Genomic DNA, 12,335 nt, shown 5'->3' on the forward strand with positions numbered 1-12,335 from the left:
GTTGGCTGATCTCATCTGCACATGGTCTTCATGCTGCACCAAACCTCGCTCATGCTCTTCTGCTGCACTTTCCACTTCAGCTTCCTGCTGTATCGTTCATTAGCCACCTTGACTCAAGTCAACTTTTCCTCTTGCACTCTTCCCACTTCCAATCCCTTTGCCACCTCTGAAGGCCCCGATCTTCTTCTTGACAAGCTCTTTGATGTCCTTTGTTTGGCTAGCACACAACCTACAGAAGACAAAACCAAGAGACTTAATTCTCAATAGGGATGCAAGTAAAACAGAGAAAATGCTGGACAAGCAGAGTTGTCTAAAGAGTGAATATCAATTCCCTTGTAACCAAAGAAGGAAAAGACCCATGTTTCCGCCCGGTTTCGGACCGGGGACCTTTCGCGTGTGAGGCGAACGTGATAACCACTACACTACGGAAACCCCGAAAGACAGCTTGTTTGGCTTTCCAATGTGTCTCACTGAGTAATCTCGCACTCTGACAAATTTGGTGACATGTTCCTATCATGGCCTTGAAGTAAAAGGAGCCATGGAGAAGAGACAGACGCACTCTAGCAAGGAGTCTGAACTGTAGTCTCCATGTTAGGCTCACTTAAACTTTGGACATTTAGGAGTTCACTAAAGCAAGCACAGCTCAACATATGCTGCCCTAAGAACCCCAGAACCTCTGGCAGCAGAACTGTTGCCTAAAGCGCCCATTTGTTTCATTGCCTTGGGCATTGGCTGAAAATAGGCCCAAGTCCTGTGCAGGCCACCTAGAGCCAGTCATTTCCAAGAGCTTAGTCTGTGCCTCCATCTTCAGGAAATATAGCGACTGGAGATTTGTTGATTTGTGTGAAGTCTGTGGAGTTTGCAGAAATTTGGGCCATAGACAACTCTTTAGCAAGACGAGCATCCAAAGGTTACAGATGTCAGAGACCTGAACCAGATTTGAGTACTTTCTCTTGTCTGTGTCCCAAACAGCAGTAGAACCCCACAAGTTCAAGCAGTGCCTGCTGTCAGACACTTTTATATCAGGACGCATAAGCAAAGACGCATGCTTCCGCCCGGTTTCGGACCGGGGACCTTTCGCGTGTAAGGCGAACGTGACAACCACTACACTACGGAAACTGAGCTTGCGTACCCCGTAGTAATTAAAGGAGCATTTCAATGCTTTCTTACATTTGTGGACTTTTATGACAGATCATGTAGGACTATTGAGAAGGAGGGAACTCCCATTTGTGTCATTCTTCAAGCACTCCCCCACTTATGGCTGTATTGACAATGCAAATTGTGATCTCAAGATTGCATCTCTTGTCATGGGAGCTGATCTTCTGGTTGACAAGCTCTTTGATGTCCTTTGTTTGGCTAGCACACAATCTACAGAAGACAAGACCAAGAAACTTATTTGTCAGTAGGGACGCACGTAAAACAGAGAAAATGCTGCACAAGCAGTGTTCTCTTGGACTAGCATCTCTTCTGATGGGAGCTCTTTCTGAGAAGACCTTTTCGACTTGTGAGCGCACAGGTGGAATTCATGTTTCTTCAAGCCCATTATAGGACTAGATTATTAGATTGACTAGGATCTGGTGTGCGATTAAGGTGTGTGTGGTCATTGCAGGTAAAAGGCAGAACAGAGAAGGAAACTGCTCACTCCCCGTCGGGGAATCGAACCCCGGTCTTCCGCGTGACAGGCGGAGATACTGTCCACTATACTAACGAGGACCTCTGAAGCACTGCAATGGTCACGTCAAGCTGCGATTCGCAGCAGGTATGACAGGTAAAATTTGGCTGGCCGTGTAGAAATCCCCATCGGTTTACCAGGAACTACACTTTTATGCCTGTGTGACACAGATCTTTTGTGTGCTTCAGGCAGGGTTCCATGGTGTAATGGTTAGCACTCTGGACCCTGAATCCAGCGATCTGAGTTCAAGTCTCAGTGGAACCTCATTTGGCTTTCTAGCACTTTGCTCCACAGGTACATTAGCATTAGCACACCCTAGCATAAGAATCTAGTCAGTTGAAGAGCAAGTTAGTGGCCCAGTCAGTTCCACTCCTCTTGTGTTGGCTGATCTCATCTGCACATGGTCTTCATGCTGCACCAAACCTCGCTCATGCTCTTCTGCTGCACTTTCCACTTCAGCTTCCTGCTGTATCGTTCATTAGCCACCTTGACTCAAGTCAACTTTTCCTCTTGCACTCTTCCCACTTCCAATCCCTTTGCCACCTCTGAAGGCCCCGATCTTCTTCTTGACAAGCTCTTTGATGTCCTTTGTTTGGCTAGCACACAACCTACAGAAGACAAAACCAAGAGACTTAATTCTCAATAGGGATGCAAGTAAAACAGAGAAAATGCTGGACAAGCAGAGTTGTCTAAAGAGTGAATATCAATTCCCTTGTAACCAAAGAAGGAAAAGACCCATGTTTCCGCCCGGTTTCGGACCGGGGACCTTTCGCGTGTGAGGCGAACGTGATAACCACTACACTACGGAAACCCCGAAAGACAGCTTGTTTGGCTTTCCAATGTGTCTCACTGAGTAATCTCGCACTCTGACAAATTTGGTGACATGTTCCTATCATGGCCTTGAAGTAAAAGGAGCCATGGAGAAGAGACAGACGCACTCTAGCAAGGAGTCTGAACTGTAGTCTCCATGTTAGGCTCACTTAAACTTTGGACATTTAGGAGTTCACTAAAGCAAGCACAGCTCAACATATGCTGCCCTAAGAACCCCAGAACCTCTGGCAGCAGAACTGTTGCCTAAAGCGCCAATTTGTTTCATTGCCTTGGGCATTGGCTGAAAATAGGCCCAAGTCCTGTGCAGGCCACCTAGAGCCAGTCATTTCCAAGAGCTTAGTCTGTGCCTCCATCTTCAGGAAATATAGCGACTGGAGATTTGTTGATTTGTGTGAAGTCTGTGGAGTTTGCAGAAATTTGGGCCATAGACAACTCTTTAGCAAGACGAGCATCCAAAGGTTACAGATGTCAGAGACCTGAACCAGATTTGAGTACTTTCTCTTGTCTGTGTCCCAAACAGCAGTAGAACCCCACAAGTTCAAGCAGTGCCTGCAGTCAGACACTTTTATATCAGGACGCATAAGCAAAGACGCATGCTTCCGCCCGGTTTCGGACCGGGGACCTTTCGCGTGTTAGGCGAACGTGATAACCACTACACTACGGAAACTGAGCTTGCGTACCCCGTAGTAATTAAAGGAGCATTTCAATGCTTTCTTACATTTGTGGACTTTTATGACAGATCATGTAGGACTATTGAGAAGGAGGGAACTCCCATTTGTGTCATTCTTCAAGCACTCCCCCACTTATGGCTGTATTGACAATGCAAATTGTGATCTCAAGATTGCATCTCTTGTCATGGGAGCTGATCTTCTGGTTGACAAGCTCTTTGATGTCCTTTGTTTGGCTAGCACACAATCTACAGAAGACAAGACCAAGAAACTTATTTGTCAGTAGGGACGCACGTAAAACAGAGAAAATGCTGCACAAGCAGTGTTCTCTTGGACTAGCATCTCTTCTGATGGGAGCTCTTTCTGAGAAGACCTTTTCGACTTGTGAGCGCACAGGTGGAATTCATGTTTCTTCAAGCCCATTATAGGACTAGATTATTAGATTGACTAGGATCTGGTGTGCGATTAAGGTGTGTGTGGTCATTGCAGGTAAAAGGCAGAACAGAGAAGGAAACTGCTCACTCCCCGTCGGGGAATCGAACCCCGGTCTTCCGCGTGACAGGCGGAGATACTGTCCACTATACTAACGAGGACCTCTGAAGCACTGCAATGGTCACGTCAAGCTGCGATTCGCAGCAGGTATGACAGGTAAAATTTGGCTGGCCGTGTAGAAATCCCCATCGGTTTACCAGGAACTACACTTTTATGCCTGTTTGACACAGATCTTTTGTGCGCTTCAGGCAGGGTTCCATGGTGTAATGGTTAGCACTCTGGACCCTGAATCCAGCAATCTGAGTTCAAGTCTCAGTGGAACCTCATTTGGCTTTCTAGCACTTTGCTCCACAGGTACATTAGCATTAGCACACCCTAGCATAAGAATCTAGTCAGTTGAAGAGCAAGTTAGTGGCCCAGTCAGTTCCACTCCTCTTGTGTTGGCTGATCTCATCTGCACATGGTCTTCATGCTGCACCAAACCTCGCTCATGCTCTTCTGCTGCACTTTCCACTTCAGCTTCCTGCTGTATCGTTCATTAGCCACCTTGACTCAAGTCAACTTTTCCTCTTGCACTCTTCCCACTTCCAATCCCTTTGCCACCTCTGAAGGCCCCGATCTTCTTCTTGACAAGCTCTTTGATGTCCTTTGTTTGGCTAGCACACAACCTACAGAAGACAAAACCAAGAGACTTAATTCTCAATAGGGATGCAAGTAAAACAGAGAAAATGCTGGACAAGCAGAGTTGTCTAAAGAGTGAATATCAATTCCCTTGTAACCAAAGAAGGAAAAGACCCATGTTTCCGCCCGGTTTCGGACCGGGGACCTTTCGCGTGTGAGGCGAACGTGATAACCACTACACTACGGAAACCCCGAAAGACAGCTTGTTTGGCTTTCCAATGTGTCTCACTGAGTAATCTCGCACTCTGACAAATTTGGTGACATGTTCCTATCATGGCCTTGAAGTAAAAGGAGCCATGGAGAAGAGACAGACGCACTCTAGCAAGGAGTCTGAACTGTAGTCTCCATGTTAGGCTCACTTAAACTTTGGACATTTAGGAGTTCACTAAAGCAAGCACAGCTCAACATATGCTGCCCTAAGAACCCCAGAACCTCTGGCAGCAGAACTGTTGCCTAAAGCGCCCATTTGTTTCATTGCCTTGGGCATTGGCTGAAAATAGGCCCAAGTCCTGTGCAGGCCACCTAGAGCCAGTCATTTCCAAGAGCTTAGTCTGTGCCTCCATCTTCAGGAAATATAGCGACTGGAGATTTGTTGATTTGTGTGAAGTCTGTGGAGTTTGCAGAAATTTGGGCCATAGACAACTCTTTAGCAAGACGAGCATCCAAAGGTTACAGATGTCAGAGACCTGAACCAGATTTGAGTACTTTCTCTTGTCTGTGTCCCAAACAGCAGTAGAACCCCACAAGTTCAAGCAGTGCCTGCTGTCAGACACTTTTATATCAGGACGCATAAGCAAAGACGCATGCTTCCGCCCGGTTTCGGACCGGGGACCTTTCGCGTGTAAGGCGAACGTGACAACCACTACACTACGGAAACTGAGCTTGCGTACCCCGTAGTAATTAAAGGAGCATTTCAATGCTTTCTTACATTTGTGGACTTTTATGACAGATCATGTAGGACTATTGAGAAGGAGGGAACTCCCATTTGTGTCATTCTTCAAGCACTCCCCCACTTATGGCTGTATTGACAATGCAAATTGTGATCTCAAGATTGCATCTCTTGTCATGGGAGCTGATCTTCTGGTTGACAAGCTCTTTGATGTCCTTTGTTTGGCTAGCACACAATCTACAGAAGACAAGACCAAGAAACTTATTTGTCAGTAGGGACGCACGTAAAACAGAGAAAATGCTGCACAAGCAGTGTTCTCTTGGACTAGCATCTCTTCTGATGGGAGCTCTTTCTGAGAAGACCTTTTCGACTTGTGAGCGCACAGGTGGAATTCATGTTTCTTCAAGCCCATTATAGGACTAGATTATTAGATTGACTAGGATCTGGTGTGCGATTAAGGTGTGTGTGGTCATTGCAGGTAAAAGGCAGAACAGAGAAGGAAACTGCTCACTCCCCGTCGGGGAATCGAACCCCGGTCTTCCGCGTGACAGGCGGAGATACTGTCCACTATACTAACGAGGACCTCTGAAGCACTGCAATGGTCACGTCAAGCTGCGATTCGCAGCAGGTATGACAGGTAAAATTTGGCTGGCCGTGTAGAAATCCCCATCGGTTTACCAGGAACTACACTTTTATGCCTGTGTGACACAGATCTTTTGTGTGCTTCAGGCAGGGTTCCATGGTGTAATGGTTAGCACTCTGGACCCTGAATCCAGCGATCTGAGTTCAAGTCTCAGTGGAACCTCATTTGGCTTTCTAGCACTTTGCTCCACAGGTACATTAGCATTAGCACACCCTAGCATAAGAATCTAGTCAGTTGAAGAGCAAGTTAGTGGCCCAGTCAGTTCCACTCCTCTTGTGTTGGCTGATCTCATCTGCACATGGTCTTCATGCTGCACCAAACCTCGCTCATGCTCTTCTGCTGCACTTTCCACTTCAGCTTCCTGCTGTATCGTTCATTAGCCACCTTGACTCAAGTCAACTTTTCCTCTTGCACTCTTCCCACTTCCAATCCCTTTGCCACCTCTGAAGGCCCCGATCTTCTTCTTGACAAGCTCTTTGATGTCCTTTGTTTGGCTAGCACACAACCTACAGAAGACAAAACCAAGAGACTTAATTCTCAATAGGGATGCAAGTAAAACAGAGAAAATGCTGGACAAGCAGAGTTGTCTAAAGAGTGAATATCAATTCCCTTGTAACCAAAGAAGGAAAAGACCCATGTTTCCGCCCGGTTTCGGACCGGGGACCTTTCGCGTGTGAGGCGAACGTGATAACCACTACACTACGGAAACCCCGAAAGACAGCTTGTTTGGCTTTCCAATGTGTCTCACTGAGTAATCTCGCACTCTGACAAATTTGGTGACATGTTCCTATCATGGCCTTGAAGTAAAAGGAGCCATGGAGAAGAGACAGACGCACTCTAGCAAGGAGTCTGAACTGTAGTCTCCATGTTAGGCTCACTTAAACTTTGGACATTTAGGAGTTCACTAAAGCAAGCACAGCTCAACATATGCTGCCCTAAGAACCCCAGAACCTCTGGCAGCAGAACTGTTGCCTAAAGCGCCAATTTGTTTCATTGCCTTGGGCATTGGCTGAAAATAGGCCCAAGTCCTGTGCAGGCCACCTAGAGCCAGTCATTTCCAAGAGCTTAGTCTGTGCCTCCATCTTCAGGAAATATAGCGACTGGAGATTTGTTGATTTGTGTGAAGTCTGTGGAGTTTGCAGAAATTTGGGCCATAGACAACTCTTTAGCAAGACGAGCATCCAAAGGTTACAGATGTCAGAGACCTGAACCAGATTTGAGTACTTTCTCTTGTCTGTGTCCCAAACAGCAGTAGAACCCCACAAGTTCAAGCAGTGCCTGCAGTCAGACACTTTTATATCAGGACGCATAAGCAAAGACGCATGCTTCCGCCCGGTTTCGGACCGGGGACCTTTCGCGTGTTAGGCGAACGTGATAACCACTACACTACGGAAACTGAGCTTGCGTACCCCGTAGTAATTAAAGGAGCATTTCAATGCTTTCTTACATTTGTGGACTTTTATGACAGATCATGTAGGACTATTGAGAAGGAGGGAACTCCCATTTGTGTCATTCTTCAAGCACTCCCCCACTTATGGCTGTATTGACAATGCAAATTGTGATCTCAAGATTGCATCTCTTGTCATGGGAGCTGATCTTCTGGTTGACAAGCTCTTTGATGTCCTTTGTTTGGCTAGCACACAATCTACAGAAGACAAGACCAAGAAACTTATTTGTCAGTAGGGACGCACGTAAAACAGAGAAAATGCTGCACAAGCAGTGTTCTCTTGGACTAGCATCTCTTCTGATGGGAGCTCTTTCTGAGAAGACCTTTTCGACTTGTGAGCGCACAGGTGGAATTCATGTTTCTTCAAGCCCATTATAGGACTAGATTATTAGATTGACTAGGATCTGGTGTGCGATTAAGGTGTGTGTGGTCATTGCAGGTAAAAGGCAGAACAGAGAAGGAAACTGCTCACTCCCCGTCGGGGAATCGAACCCCGGTCTTCCGCGTGACAGGCGGAGATACTGTCCACTATACTAACGAGGACCTCTGAAGCACTGTAATGGTCACGTCAAGCTGCGATTCGCAGCAGGTATGACAGGTAAAATTTGGCTGGCCGTGTAGAAATCCCCATCGGTTTACCAGGAACTACACTTTTATGCCTGTGTGACACAGATCTTTTGTGTGCTTCAGGCAGGGTTCCATGGTGTAATGGTTAGCACTCTGGACCCTGAATCCAGCGATCTGAGTTCAAGTCTCAGTGGAACCTCATTTGGCTTTCTAGCACTTTGCTCCACAGGTACATTAGCATTAGCACACCCTAGCATAAGAATCTAGTCAGTTGAAGAGCAAGTTAGTGGCCCAGTCAGTTCCACTCCTCTTGTGTTGGCTGATCTCATCTGCACATGGTCTTCATGCTGCACCAAACCTCGCTCATGCTCTTCTGCTGCACTTTCCACTTCAGCTTCCTGCTGTATCGTTCATTAGCCACCTTGACTCAAGTCAACTTTTCCTCTTGCACTCTTCCCACTTCCAATCCCTTTGCCACCTCTGAAGGCCCCGATCTTCTTCTTGACAAGCTCTTTGATGTCCTTTGTTTGGCTAGCACACAACCTACAGAAGACAAAACCAAGAGACTTAATTCTCAATAGGGATGCAAGTAAAACAGAGAAAATGCTGGACAAGCAGAGTTGTCTAAAGAGTGAATATCAATTCCCTTGTAACCAAAGAAGGAAAAGACCCATGTTTCCGCCCGGTTTCGGACCGGGGACCTTTCGCGTGTGAGGCGAACGTGATAACCACTACACTACGGAAACCCCGAAAGACAGCTTGTTTGGCTTTCCAATGTGTCTCACTGAGTAATCTCGCACGCTGACAAATTTGGTGACATGTTCCTATCATGGCCTTGAAGTAAAAGGAGCCATGGAGAAGAGACAGACGCACTCTAGCAAGGAGTCTGAACTGTAGTCTCCATGTTAGGCTCACTTAAACTTTGGACATTTAGGAGTTCACTAAAGCAAGCACAGCTCAACATATGCTGCCCTAAGAACCCCAGAACCTCTGGCAGCAGAACTGTTGCCTAAAGCGCCAATTTGTTTCATTGCCTTGGGCATTGGCTGAAAATAGGCCCAAGTCCTGTGCAGGCCACCTAGAGCCAGTCATTTCCAAGAGCTTAGTCTGTGCCTCCATCTTCAGGAAATATAGCGACTGGAGATTTGTTGATTTGTGTGAAGTCTGTGGAGTTTGCAGAAATTTGGGCCATAGACAACTCTTTAGCAAGACGAGCATCCAAAGGTTACAGATGTCAGAGACCTGAACCAGATTTGAGTACTTTCTCTTGTCTGTGTCCCAAACAGCAGTAGAACCCCACAAGTTCAAGCAGTGCCTGCAGTCAGACACTTTTATATCAGGACGCATAAGCAAAGACGCATGCTTCCGCCCGGTTTCGGACCGGGGACCTTTCGCGTGTTAGGCGAACGTGATAACCACTACACTACGGAAACTGAGCTTGCGTACCCCGTAGTAATTAAAGGAGCATTTCAATGCTTTCTTACATTTGTGGACTTTTATGACAGATCATGTAGGACTATTGAGAAGGAGGGAACTCCCATTTGTGTCATTCTTCAAGCACTCCCCCACTTATGGCTGTATTGACAATGCAAATTGTGATCTCAAGATTGCATCTCTTGTCATGGGAGCTGATCTTCTGGTTGACAAGCTCTTTGATGTCCTTTGTTTGGCTAGCACACAATCTACAGAAGACAAGACCAAGAAACTTATTTGTCAGTAGGGACGCACGTAAAACAGAGAAAATGCTGCACAAGCAGTGTTCTCTTGGACTAGCATCTCTTCTGATGGGAGCTCTTTCTGAGAAGACCTTTTCGACTTGTGAGCGCACAGGTGGAATTCATGTTTCTTCAAGCCCATTATAGGACTAGATTATTAGATTGACTAGGATCTGGTGTGCGATTAAGGTGTGTGTGGTCATTGCAGGTAAAAGGCAGAACAGAGAAGGAAACTGCTCACTCCCCGTCGGGGAATCGAACCCCGGTCTTCCGCGTGACAGGCGGAGATACTGTCCACTATACTAACGAGGACCTCTGAAGCACTGCAATGGTCACGTCAAGCTGCGATTCGCAGCAGGTATGACAGGTAAAATTTGGCTGGCCGTGTAGAAATCCCCATCGGTTTACCAGGAACTACACTTTTATGCCTGTTTGACACAGATCTTTTGTGCGCTTCAGGCAGGGTTCCATGGTGTAATGGTTAGCACTCTGGACCCTGAATCCAGCAATCTGAGTTCAAGTCTCAGTGGAACCTCATTTGGCTTTCTAGCACTTTGCTCCACAGGTACATTAGCATTAGCACACCCTAGCATAAGAATCTAGTCAGTTGAAGAGCAAGTTAGTGGCCCAGTCAGTTCCACTCCTCTTGTGTTGGCTGATCTCATCTGCACATGGTCTTCATGCTGCACCAAACCTCGCTCATGCTCTTCTGCTGCACTTTCCACTTCAGCTTCCTGCTGTATCGTTCATTAGCCACCTTGACTCAAGTCAACTTTTCCTCTTGCACTCTTCCCACTTCCAATCCCTTTGCCACCTCTGAAGGCCCCGATCTTCTTCTTGACAAGCTCTTTGATGTCCTTTGTTTGGCTAGCACACAACCTACAGAAGACAAAACCAAGAGACTTAATTCTCAATAGGGATGCAAGTAAAACAGAGAAAATGCTGGACAAGCAGAGTTGTCTAAAGAGTGAATATCAATTCCCTTGTAACCAAAGAAGGAAAAGACCCATGTTTCCGCCCGGTTTCGGACCGGGGACCTTTCGCGTGTGAGGCGAACGTGATAACCACTACACTACGGAAACCCCGAAAGACAGCTTGTTTGGCTTTCCAATGTGTCTCACTGAGTAATCTCGCACTCTGACAAATTTGGTGACATGTTCCTATCATGGCCTTGAAGTAAAAGGAGCCATGGAGAAGAGACAGACGCACTCTAGCAAGGAGTCTGAACTGTAGTCTCCATGTTAGGCTCACTTAAACTTTGGACATTTAGGAGTTCACTAAAGCAAGCACAGCTCAACATATGCTGCCCTAAGAACCCCAGAACCTCTGGCAGCAGAACTGTTGCCTAAAGCGCCCATTTGTTTCATTGCCTTGGGCATTGGCTGAAAATAGGCCCAAGTCCTGTGCAGGCCACCTAGAGCCAGTCATTTCCAAGAGCTTAGTCTGTGCCTCCATCTTCAGGAAATATAGCGACTGGAGATTTGTTGATTTGTGTGAAGTCTGTGGAGTTTGCAGAAATTTGGGCCATAGACAACTCTTTAGCAAGACGAGCATCCAAAGGTTACAGATGTCAGAGACCTGAACCAGATTTGAGTACTTTCTCTTGTCTGTGTCCCAAACAGCAGTAGAACCCCACAAGTTCAAGCAGTGCCTGCTGTCAGACACTTTTATATCAGGACGCATAAGCAAAGACGCATGCTTCCGCCCGGTTTCGGACCGGGGACCTTTCGCGTGTAAGGCGAACGTGACAACCACTACACTACGGAAACTGAGCTTGCGTACCCCGTAGTAATTAAAGGAGCATTTCAATGCTTTCTTACATTTGTGGACTTTTATGACAGATCATGTAGGACTATTGAGAAGGAGGGAACTCCCATTTGTGTCATTCTTCAAGCACTCCCCCACTTATGGCTGTATTGACAATGCAAATTGTGATCTCAAGATTGCATCTCTTGTCATGGGAGCTGATCTTCTGGTTGACAAGCTCTTTGATGTCCTTTGTTTGGCTAGCACACAATCTACAGAAGACAAGACCAAGAAACTTATTTGTCAGTAGGGACGCACGTAAAACAGAGAAAATGCTGCACAAGCAGTGTTCTCTTGGACTAGCATCTCTTCTGATGGGAGCTCTTTCTGAGAAGACCTTTTCGACTTGTGAGCGCACAGGTGGAATTCATGTTTCTTCAAGCCCATTATAGGACTAGATTATTAGATTGACTAGGATCTGGTGTGCGATTAAGGTGTGTGTGGTCATTGCAGGTAAAAGGCAGAACAGAGAAGGAAACTGCTCACTCCCCGTCGGGGAATCGAACCCCAGGCTTCCGCGTGACAGGCGGAGATACTGTCCACTATACTAACGAGGACCTCTGAAGCACTGCAATGGTCACGTCAAGCTGCGATTCGCAGCAGGTATGACAGGTAAAATTTGGCTGGCCGTGTAGAAATCCCCATCGGTTTACCAGGAACTACACTTTTATGCCTGTGTGACACAGATCTTTTGTGTGCTTCAGGCAGGGTTCCATGGTGTAATGGTTAGCACTCTGGACCCTGAATCCAGCGATCTGAGTTCAAGTCTCAGTGGAACCTCATTTGGCTTTCTAGCACTTTGCTCCACAGGTACATTAGCATTAGCACACCCTAGCATAAGAATCTAGTCAGTTGAAGAGCAAGTTAGTGGCCCAGTCAGTTCCACTCCTCTTGTGTTGGCTGATCTCATCTGCACATGGTCTT

At 46.6% G+C, this 12,335-nt stretch overlaps 24 non-coding genes across 24 annotated transcripts; 6 read left to right on the forward strand and 18 right to left on the reverse strand.

Moving 5' to 3' along the window:
* Nucleotides 1–359: 359 nt before the first annotated feature.
* On the reverse strand, nucleotides 360–432 carry trnav-cac (transfer RNA valine (anticodon CAC)). The gene has a single exon. It is a non-coding gene; the product is annotated as a tRNA-Val (tRNA).
* Nucleotides 433–1,046: 614 nt separating this feature from the next.
* On the reverse strand, nucleotides 1,047–1,119 carry trnav-uac (transfer RNA valine (anticodon UAC)). The gene has a single exon. It is a non-coding gene; the product is annotated as a tRNA-Val (tRNA).
* Nucleotides 1,120–1,641: 522 nt separating this feature from the next.
* trnad-guc (transfer RNA aspartic acid (anticodon GUC)) lies at nucleotides 1,642–1,713 on the reverse strand. Its single transcript has one exon. It is a non-coding gene; the product is annotated as a tRNA-Asp (tRNA).
* A 151-nt stretch (nucleotides 1,714–1,864) lies between these two features.
* On the forward strand, nucleotides 1,865–1,936 carry trnaq-cug (transfer RNA glutamine (anticodon CUG)). The gene has a single exon. It is a non-coding gene; the product is annotated as a tRNA-Gln (tRNA).
* A 474-nt stretch (nucleotides 1,937–2,410) lies between these two features.
* Nucleotides 2,411–2,483, reverse strand: trnav-cac (transfer RNA valine (anticodon CAC)). Its single transcript has one exon. It is a non-coding gene; the product is annotated as a tRNA-Val (tRNA).
* A 614-nt stretch (nucleotides 2,484–3,097) lies between these two features.
* trnav-aac (transfer RNA valine (anticodon AAC)) lies at nucleotides 3,098–3,170 on the reverse strand. Its single transcript has one exon. It is a non-coding gene; the product is annotated as a tRNA-Val (tRNA).
* Nucleotides 3,171–3,692: 522 nt separating this feature from the next.
* On the reverse strand, nucleotides 3,693–3,764 carry trnad-guc (transfer RNA aspartic acid (anticodon GUC)). The gene has a single exon. It is a non-coding gene; the product is annotated as a tRNA-Asp (tRNA).
* A 151-nt stretch (nucleotides 3,765–3,915) lies between these two features.
* On the forward strand, nucleotides 3,916–3,987 carry trnaq-cug (transfer RNA glutamine (anticodon CUG)). The gene has a single exon. It is a non-coding gene; the product is annotated as a tRNA-Gln (tRNA).
* A 474-nt stretch (nucleotides 3,988–4,461) lies between these two features.
* trnav-cac (transfer RNA valine (anticodon CAC)) lies at nucleotides 4,462–4,534 on the reverse strand. The gene has a single exon. It is a non-coding gene; the product is annotated as a tRNA-Val (tRNA).
* Nucleotides 4,535–5,148: 614 nt separating this feature from the next.
* Nucleotides 5,149–5,221, reverse strand: trnav-uac (transfer RNA valine (anticodon UAC)). The gene has a single exon. It is a non-coding gene; the product is annotated as a tRNA-Val (tRNA).
* Nucleotides 5,222–5,743: 522 nt separating this feature from the next.
* Nucleotides 5,744–5,815, reverse strand: trnad-guc (transfer RNA aspartic acid (anticodon GUC)). The gene has a single exon. It is a non-coding gene; the product is annotated as a tRNA-Asp (tRNA).
* A 151-nt stretch (nucleotides 5,816–5,966) lies between these two features.
* trnaq-cug (transfer RNA glutamine (anticodon CUG)) lies at nucleotides 5,967–6,038 on the forward strand. The gene has a single exon. It is a non-coding gene; the product is annotated as a tRNA-Gln (tRNA).
* A 474-nt stretch (nucleotides 6,039–6,512) lies between these two features.
* Nucleotides 6,513–6,585, reverse strand: trnav-cac (transfer RNA valine (anticodon CAC)). The gene has a single exon. It is a non-coding gene; the product is annotated as a tRNA-Val (tRNA).
* A 614-nt stretch (nucleotides 6,586–7,199) lies between these two features.
* On the reverse strand, nucleotides 7,200–7,272 carry trnav-aac (transfer RNA valine (anticodon AAC)). The gene has a single exon. It is a non-coding gene; the product is annotated as a tRNA-Val (tRNA).
* Nucleotides 7,273–7,794: 522 nt separating this feature from the next.
* trnad-guc (transfer RNA aspartic acid (anticodon GUC)) lies at nucleotides 7,795–7,866 on the reverse strand. The gene has a single exon. It is a non-coding gene; the product is annotated as a tRNA-Asp (tRNA).
* A 151-nt stretch (nucleotides 7,867–8,017) lies between these two features.
* trnaq-cug (transfer RNA glutamine (anticodon CUG)) lies at nucleotides 8,018–8,089 on the forward strand. The gene has a single exon. It is a non-coding gene; the product is annotated as a tRNA-Gln (tRNA).
* Nucleotides 8,090–8,563: 474 nt separating this feature from the next.
* On the reverse strand, nucleotides 8,564–8,636 carry trnav-cac (transfer RNA valine (anticodon CAC)). Its single transcript has one exon. It is a non-coding gene; the product is annotated as a tRNA-Val (tRNA).
* A 614-nt stretch (nucleotides 8,637–9,250) lies between these two features.
* On the reverse strand, nucleotides 9,251–9,323 carry trnav-aac (transfer RNA valine (anticodon AAC)). The gene has a single exon. It is a non-coding gene; the product is annotated as a tRNA-Val (tRNA).
* A 522-nt stretch (nucleotides 9,324–9,845) lies between these two features.
* Nucleotides 9,846–9,917, reverse strand: trnad-guc (transfer RNA aspartic acid (anticodon GUC)). Its single transcript has one exon. It is a non-coding gene; the product is annotated as a tRNA-Asp (tRNA).
* A 151-nt stretch (nucleotides 9,918–10,068) lies between these two features.
* Nucleotides 10,069–10,140, forward strand: trnaq-cug (transfer RNA glutamine (anticodon CUG)). The gene has a single exon. It is a non-coding gene; the product is annotated as a tRNA-Gln (tRNA).
* A 474-nt stretch (nucleotides 10,141–10,614) lies between these two features.
* On the reverse strand, nucleotides 10,615–10,687 carry trnav-cac (transfer RNA valine (anticodon CAC)). Its single transcript has one exon. It is a non-coding gene; the product is annotated as a tRNA-Val (tRNA).
* Nucleotides 10,688–11,301: 614 nt separating this feature from the next.
* On the reverse strand, nucleotides 11,302–11,374 carry trnav-uac (transfer RNA valine (anticodon UAC)). Its single transcript has one exon. It is a non-coding gene; the product is annotated as a tRNA-Val (tRNA).
* A 522-nt stretch (nucleotides 11,375–11,896) lies between these two features.
* trnad-guc (transfer RNA aspartic acid (anticodon GUC)) lies at nucleotides 11,897–11,968 on the reverse strand. Its single transcript has one exon. It is a non-coding gene; the product is annotated as a tRNA-Asp (tRNA).
* Nucleotides 11,969–12,119: 151 nt separating this feature from the next.
* On the forward strand, nucleotides 12,120–12,191 carry trnaq-cug (transfer RNA glutamine (anticodon CUG)). The gene has a single exon. It is a non-coding gene; the product is annotated as a tRNA-Gln (tRNA).
* Nucleotides 12,192–12,335: the final 144 nt, after the last annotated feature.

The sequence above is a fragment of the Astatotilapia calliptera genome, chromosome 8 (genome assembly GCF_964374335.1).
Source record: "Astatotilapia calliptera chromosome 8, fAstCal68.1, whole genome shotgun sequence".
NCBI lineage: Eukaryota > Metazoa > Chordata > Actinopteri > Cichliformes > Cichlidae > Astatotilapia > Astatotilapia calliptera.